Source organism: Amblyraja radiata, chromosome 21, assembly GCF_010909765.2.
Source record: "Amblyraja radiata isolate CabotCenter1 chromosome 21, sAmbRad1.1.pri, whole genome shotgun sequence".
NCBI lineage: Eukaryota > Metazoa > Chordata > Chondrichthyes > Rajiformes > Rajidae > Amblyraja > Amblyraja radiata.
The window spans coordinates 25,414,230-25,420,747 of NC_045976.1; positions in this window are offsets into that span (position 1 = coordinate 25,414,230).

Genomic DNA, 6,518 nt, shown 5'->3' on the forward strand with positions numbered 1-6,518 from the left:
AAACTTCCCTCCCATCAGTTCCCAACATCTATCCTGGAGACAATGTTATACTATTAATCTCAAAAAATCTTTTCACTGCTGCTTCATAATTTCTATCTCTTCAGCAATTATGCAGCCACATTGTCAAATTTTAGTTATATTTGCAAGTATATGCTGTGGTTCTGTCATTCTTCTGAATGTTAAGATGAACGACATGCCTCATATAGCAATGTTACAAAATTTTGAGATTTTAAAAATCAAGTCTGTAATTTATACCATCAGATAAAGCATAAAAATAAGTTTAATTTGACACCTAATTCACTTTCATATCTCAAGTATTTAAAAAGTTATGGCCATTTTCATACTCGGAAATGAGCATCTTGTTCCCTATTGATTTTCTATGGACATAACAAAAAAGTTGTGATCGTGAACAGTCAAAAGCCCATAACTTTCTTAAAAATTAAGAGAACTGAATGAAATTTTCAGTTATCATAGATTGAAGCATTCTGAAACAAATATAAAATAATCTTACTTGGATGACCTGAAATTAAAGCATATAATTAGTTAGTTACCTAATTGTAGCTAATTTCAGACTTCAATTACTAGATCTAAACATCTATCCATTTCTTAATAAATGATTAACATTTTTAAATAGCCTAAATGTCCAAATAATATTCACAAATAATTCACAATAAAACATGATTTTTAAATCTCATTTACATTAATTTATAGGCCAAATGGAAGGAATTCAGTGTTCAATTGCTGTAAATAAATGCCCATTTAAATCAGCTTTCCAGTGGGTCCCTGTGGAACGCGCTGGTTTAGAACGTTCACATTGCGGTAGATTTGTGCCCCAAATGCCCAGAAAAATACTGCGCGATATAATGGGCCCAAAATGAGCTACTCGCAATATTAAACTTTGTATAAAGGGATCTTTAGAAGCCCTTTTTAATGTAAAAATATACAGCCTAACTTCTGTGGTTTGCTTTATGAGACCCTGCGGTTGCTGGCGGTCGCGGGTTTAGAGATTGATTTTTAAACTACTATAACTATTATTCAAGGCCTTTAAACCTAATAATAGCTTTTGCGATGGGGTCTTCCAGCGATTTTTCGTTAATAATTAACTAGGCTGAACATCTTCGATTTGAACAGCCTAGAGAAAATCGCGTTTTAAACCCGCCCCCTCTAAACGGCGCCAAAATCGCGCACACCCGCAGCGGCAGATTTTCAAAGACGCTTCAGGTAGACTTTGCAACATACCTACCTCATATCAACCTTCTTAATCATATCAGTTTAGTCAAATCACATTAGTCCAACACAATTAGCCTTTGCTAATCCATGCTAACTTTAATTAAACAGCCCTTATTTTCAGGTTGTCTATTAATTTTATTTTAGATTTTAGTCTCTTCGTTCCCTGATGGCTGATCATAATATCAGAATTATACTCTATTTTTGTATTGCATTAATTGAAACCATCAGAAGCACAGGAATCTGGCAGGAGAATTGAAGGGGGAAGTAAACAAATCCATAGCAAATTTGATAGGTAAAGGGGGGAATTAGATGACAATGAATGATAAGAATCATCACCAATTTGAAGGTGTCTTGACCCGAAACGTCACCCATTCTTTCTCTCCAGAGATGTTGCCTGTCCTACTGAGTTACTCCAGCTTTTTTGAGTCTATCTTTGCTTTAGATGAGAAGAACTTTTTTCACACAGAGAGTGGTGAATCTCTGGAACTCCCTGCCACAGAGGGTAGTCGAGGCCAGTTCATTGGCTATATTTAAGAGGGAGTTAGATGTGGCCCTTGTGGCTAAGGGGATCAGAGGGTATGGAGAGAAGGCAGGTACGGGATACTGAGTTGGATGATCAGCCATGATCATATTGAATGGCGGTGCAGGCTCGAAGGGCCGAATGGCCTACTCCTGCACCTAATTTCTATGTTTCTATGTTAAACCAGCATCTGCAGTAGACTACACATAAGAATGATTAAGACAGGAACTCAAAAGGAGGATAATAATAATAATAATGGATGGGATTTATATAGCGCCTTTCTAATACTCGAGACGCTTTACATCACATTATTCATTCACTCCTCAGTCACACTCGGTGGTGGTAAGCTACTTCTGTAGCCACAGCTGCCCTGGGGCAGACTGACGGAAGCATGGCTGCCAATCTGCGCCTACGGCCCCTCCGACCACCACCAATCACTCACACACATTCACACACAGGCAAAGGTGGGTGAAGTGCCTTGCCCAAGGACACAACGACAGTATGCACTCCAAGCGGGATTCGAACCAGCTACCTTCCGGTTGCCAGCCGAACACTTAGCCCATTGTGCCATCTGTCGTCCCAGGATGAGGAAGCCAGGGGAAATTTGTATGCAATGTTTTCGTGGGAGTCAAATGGGAATTTCAAACGTCGTAGATATCCTTTGAGTATAATGTATTTAACATTAACTAGGACTTATTATTTTTAAAGTTAAAATAATTGTAAGATGCATATTGGCTCAGCTGTCCACCAGCATTTTTGAAACTTGAAATTTTGGTTTTACCTCTTTAGACTTTTGTTTACCAGCAAATGTTGACCACATAAAGTCACAAAAAGCTGGAGTTCAGCAGGTCAGGCAGCATCTCTGGAGATAAGGAATACGTTTTGGCGTATCAAAGACAATAGTTGGTAGGTTCGAATCAAATTTATTCAGAATCAGATTCACTGATTAAACACTGTCATTGAAATGCAACCAACCACAACGGTGGTCTCACGACTGTCTGGCAGCACCCAGAAACCGTGCTAAAACACGACCCCTCCCAGAGTCATGTGCGCGCGGCTTCCGACCGCAGGGTTCGATACTAACGAGCACCAGCAGATGCCGCTACATGCCCCCCCCCCAGAAACCGAGATACGGAAACGAACCGGGAAGCGAACGGTACGGCCTGAACGCATGGTCCTCAAACGCGGGACGGGCGTAACAGGGACCGGCAGAACAGAGCCGGGGGGACGCAAAAACCGCGAACGAGGGGTGGGCTTAACAACAGGGAAAACAGAGCCGGGAACAGTTGGGCCAGGGGAAAACCGAACGGCCGGCAGACGACCTCTACGCCGCGGTGTAGTCACTACCATTGGGCTGTCCTCGTCCACGTGAGCGGGCTTGAGGCGGCCGACGGAGACGAACTCCTCCCGGCCGCCCACGTCCAACTTGAACGTGGCGACTCCGGTTCGCAGCACCCGATACGGTCCTTCTTAAACCCGCTGCAGTGGCGAGCGGTGAACGTTCCTTCGAAGGAAAACATAAGCACAATTCTGTAATGACACTGGCACATGCACCGAGGCCAACCCGTGCCTGGAAGTGGGGAGAGGAGCCAACGCGCGCACCCATTGACGAAGCTCGGCTAGCACCGCCGAAGCTGAAACCTCCTGACCGCGGGCGGCAAGCAGGAAATCCCCAGGTACCTGTAAGGTCGAGCCGTAGATGAGCTCGGCCGAGGAGGCGTGTAGGTCCTCCTTAGGCGTCGTTCTGATGCCATGAAGGACCCAGGGCAACTGGTCCACCCAATCAGGGCTCGTGAGCCTGGCCTTCAACGCCGACTTAAGGTGTCGATGGAATCTCTCGACCAACCCGTTCGCCTCCGGATGATAGGCGGTCGTTTGGTGCAGGCGGGCGCAGTACAGCAGCGCCAGGCCGGACCACAGAGACGAGGTGAACTGGGCGAAGTGAACATGGTGATGTCGGAGGGTACCCCAAAACGGGCTATCCAGTTGGACGCCATAGCTCGGGCGCAAGCCTCCGCGGAGGTATCCGATAAAAGGATAGCCTCTGGCCACTGAGTGAACCTGTCCACTACGGTAAGCAAGTGTGTAGCACCCCGCAAATACGGCATGGAACAGGCAAGGTCCATCAGGCACAGCAAAATCCTGCACGGGCAGCCGCACATGTCGCTGAACCTTAGCGGTCTGGCACTGAATGAGGGCATGGGCCCAAGCAGCCACCTGCTTGCGCAGCCCGTGCCAGACGAACTTGGACGCCACCAGGGCGGACGTCGCGCGAATGGACGGGTGGGCCAAACCGTGGACCGCGTCAAAAACCCGCCGCCTCCATCTGACTGGAATAACCGGGCGGGCTTGACCTGTGGTGACATCACTGAGGACCTTAACACCAGCCGCGCCGCAAGGCACTTCGGCCAGCATAAGGCCTGACTCGACCGTGTGATAATGGGCCGCTGCCAGCTCAGCATAGTCGACTCCCAAGTCCAGAACCGACGGGATGGCCGGAAGGGACAACGCGTCGTAGGCGAGGTGCCGCTGCTGCCTGGCGGACCACAGGTCGGCGATTTTACTCAACTCGAAAGTGAGCGGTTTGTGGTCTGTGAAGGCAGTGAAAGCGCGGCCCTCTAGGAAGTAACGGAAGTGTCTGATCGCTAGGTAGAGCGCGAGGAGTTCCCGGTCGAATGCGCTGTACATGCATTCCGGAGCCCGAAGTTGCCGGCTGAAAAACGCCAGCGATCACCAACCTGCTGCTCCAGAACTGCACCTACAATGACATACGAACCGTCAGTCGTGAGGGCAGTGGGAGCGGACGCCCTCGGGTGCACCAGCATGGTGGCATTTGCCAGCGCAGCCTTAGCACCTTCAAACGTCGTGTTGGCCTCGTCTGACCACATCAGGTCCCACGGCTTACCCACCAGGCACTGGAATAGGGGGCACATGACAGTGGCGGCCGACGGCACGAACCGGTGGTAAAAATTGACCATCCCGATGAACTCCTGCAGACCCTTGAGTGAGCGGCCGAGGGAACTGGCGAATGACGTCAAGCTTCGCTGGCAGTGTCTCGGCGCTTTGTGGGGTAACCCGATGCCCTAAGAAGGAGATGGAGCACAGGCCGAACTGACACTTCGCAAGGTTAATCACCAGCCCCTGGTCGCGCAAGCGCTCAAAGAAAAGGCGAAGGTGGCTAACGTGTTCTGCCTGCGAACTGCTGGCCACCAGGGTGTCGTCTAAATAAATGAAGACAAAAGGCATACCCCGTCCGACCTGATACATGAGCCGCTGGAACGCCTGAGCGGCGTTCTTTAGGCCGAATGGCATCCGGAGCCATTCGAACAGGCCGAACGGGGTGATGGTGGCCGTCTTGGGGACATCGTCGGGGTGGACAGCGATCTGGTTATAACCCCGGACCAGGTCCACTTGCGAATAGAATATGGGCACCAGGTAACGGGCCGCTGTGGTTACCGCGTTAAGCTGCCTGTAATCACCGCACGGCCTCCAACCCCCAGATGCCTTTGGGACCATATGGAGCGGGGAAGCCCACGGGCTTTCGGACCGCCTAACAATGCCTATGTCTTCCATCAACTGGAACTCTTCGCGGGCAATGCGTAGCTTGTCCTGTGGCAGATGACGCGCGTGGGCGTGCACTGGTGGGCCTTCAGTAGGAATGTGGTGCACTACGCCGTGACGGGGCGCGGCACCATTGAAACAGGGTGTGAGGAGCTCGGGGAACTCCGAGAGCAGAGCGGCGAAAGGGCCTTCAACCTCCGCGATGGCGTCGGGTTGTTGTTTGGGCGGGGGCGAGCTGCGCGGTTCGGCGAGGCGGAGGTCTGTCAACGGTACCATACGACCGCCTCTACGAGAAGGCGCACAGGTAATCAGCAACCAAGATCGGCAGGGTGACGTTAGCAACGATAAACTTCCACCTGTACGGGTGAGTCGAAGGTAAGGTTAAGGGTCCGTGTACCGTACGTTCGGATGCTCTCCCGTTAACGGCCGAGATGACGGGGCCTATCTTACCGGCGCGGGTATCACGGCTGGTCAGGGAAAGGATGCTGACGATGGCCCCAGAGTGCACAAGAAAACGGCGGCCAGAGCGGTGGTCACTGACGTAGAGGCTTCGATCGGGCCGATCACGGTCGCCTTTACAGGCAATCAGCCGAGGCATTTCCCTGAAACGTACAGGGATTTCGGAGATGGTAGTAACACCAGCAGCGTCTACCAAAAGACTCCAGGTATCCTCAGAGGGGGCTGGTGGTGGGCCTTCCTCGCACAGCTGCCGAGTAGTCGAGCTGGTGCAGCCAGACAGCTGATCGCGCAGACCTCCTGGTGCCTCTTGGTCCACAGTTCGTCGGCCCTCTCTGTGAGCTGTTGGGATCGTTGAAATCAGCTCCAGCGAGCATCAGACGGACGTCATCGGGCACCTGCTCGAGAAAAGCCTGCTCGAAAAGGAGATGGAGCGCAGGCCGACCTGGAACTTCACAGGGTTAATCACCAGGCCTTGGTGATGATCATCCATCAGGGCCAGCATCCGGGCCATCCAGGGTCTTCGGTCACCCATACCGTCCATGTGCAGGACTCGTGTTGCGCGGTCTCGACGATTGAGTCTGAAGGTGTGCAGCAACAGGGCCTTGAGGCCTTCGTACTTGGCCGTCGCAGGTGGGTCCCTCAGGTAAGGCAGCAAACTGGAGGCCAATTCTTGTGGTAGGGTCCTCACCACGTGGAATTGCGCCTCGACGTGTGCAAACCAAACCTGTGGCTGATCAGGCCAAAACGG